Raw genomic sequence first — 2115 nt, 5'->3', positions numbered from 1 at the left:
GCCGACGAGAAGATGCACTCACTATGCTCTTTGCCTCCTTTCTTCAACCCCTTGTGTTTCACCCGGAGTCCAAGGCTGATTGCCACATGGAGACCAATATATATAGCCTGCTCCTAGCAGCGCTTACTCTCCATCAGCTTCAGCATCAGGATGGGTGTGTGTGGCGTCCTGTCGGACATTGCCAATGTCGTGCAGCTGTCGGGGCTGCACGCCGTCATGCTCATCGCCCTGGCCGCCCACCTCCTGCGGATTCCGCAGTGCGAGACGGAATGCGCCAAGCTTGAGGAGTGCGCGCGCAAGCTCCACGCGCTACTGAACATGGCGAAGCAGCAGCAGAACCCGGCGCTTGCCGGACTGGTCGCCCGGGCGCTGGCCGAAGCGGCCGGCCTCGTGGCCTTCTATCGCGGGAGCACGCTCTGGCGCCGCGTCCGGACCGGCAGGAGCATGGAGACTCAGCTCCGGGACATGCGCAGTCGCCTTGACTGCTTGTGCACGCTCCTGCTCTACGTGCACGCCAATCTCCTCACGGCGTCACATACTTTTGATAACACGTAAGATGTTCGACCCATCCATGTATGCAGAGTCTAGACCTGGTTTTCACTTTCAGCGAGGTGTTGATGTAATTCAACGAATCTCACAATAATTTGACTATTTGAGTACACACCCTAATATTTACCCATTTTTTAGGGAATAATATTTAGCTTTGAATCAAAATATTTCAGCAGTTTAATTAAGTAGTACACATGAATTCCAATATTTTCGAATTTTTAAATATTTAGTTGAATTGGAAGTTGATCACTAATTGTCTATATTGGCCGTCGGCTGAAATGCAAACCAAAAGCACAGAAATTCACTGGCTTTCAATTGTTGCTGGAATGTTTCTGAAATCGGAAGTGTAAACCTTCCACATCGGTCAGCATTACCGGTACACTAATTGTCTATATTTACTTGGTAACTGGTGCAGGAACCATCATCCATCAAACGGGATAGCGACTTTTGATACTTCCAACAGTCAAACGTACAGCAGTATTGGTCAGGGAGGAGACAACACCGAGGCAGGAGGATTTGAATCCGTGTGATTTCGCTTTGCAATATCACACACACATCACATAGAATTCTCCGGTAAGCAGGATCCGTTTTGGAACTGCCCGTCCGTTTTGTACTAGTAAGCAGCATCCGATCCGCTTCTTAGGCCTGTTTGGTCTTGAGTTTTCGTACTTTGAGCCTGTGCGGCACGCTTTTTAAAGCACCTCTGGGCTTGGATTTGAAGAGGCGGCCGAATCGAACGTTTTCACCGAGCCACGCCCGAGCGATGCTCTCGAGCGCACGTGCGTGCGTGTACCTGTACATGATTTAGGTGTTCTCCTCTAAGCACATCATAATTTCCTTCAGTTAGTCTCTTCTCTTCTACAAAACCAAGCTTCGACTCGAGATAACCTTTTCATGAAATAGATGCACCTCGGTATTCTGATTCATTCAGGCAATCGGATCATAATTTGATTCACTATAAATCTTGAATTTCGTGTTCCTATTAGGAGTATTTTTGACGAATTTTGACAAATTCATGGCAATCGGTCGACTATTTGAATTTTTTTTTGATGAGTAGCTTCACCTGTTGTTTGACATGACTTTCATGTTGTATGTTTTCTGTTTCACAAATCGTACACAAGTAGATCTACATGTCTACTATCTCCTTCACCCACAATCTCGTTCACTAGTCTCTTCTAATCTATACAACCATGCTTCGATTGGAGATAAATTCTACACAAAAAGGATGCACATCGACGTTGTGCTTCCATTCAGGCGATTGGTCCATGATTTTATTGACTGTAAATGTTCAATTTGATGTTTATATTTTACACTATTTTGGATGAATTTTAACAAATTCATCGCGCACGGTCGACTGTTTGACATTTCCTTTGACCAGTAGGTTCATCTCTCGGTTTCACATGACTTTCGTGTTGTATGTATTCTGTATCGGTGGTCATAGACGAATATGTATACATTTCACTAGTCTCTTTTAATCTCCCAAGTGAACTGTATACTGTACAACGATGCTTCAAACTTGTGGGAGAGCTATCGCGTGTGATGTGTTGTTCATGCGAACGTGTGGGC

This window comes from Triticum dicoccoides, chromosome 3B (genome assembly GCF_002162155.2).
Source record: "Triticum dicoccoides isolate Atlit2015 ecotype Zavitan chromosome 3B, WEW_v2.0, whole genome shotgun sequence".
NCBI classification, from domain to species: Eukaryota; Viridiplantae; Streptophyta; class Magnoliopsida; order Poales; family Poaceae; genus Triticum; species Triticum dicoccoides.
Note: the sequence above shows the minus strand (reverse complement) of the source record.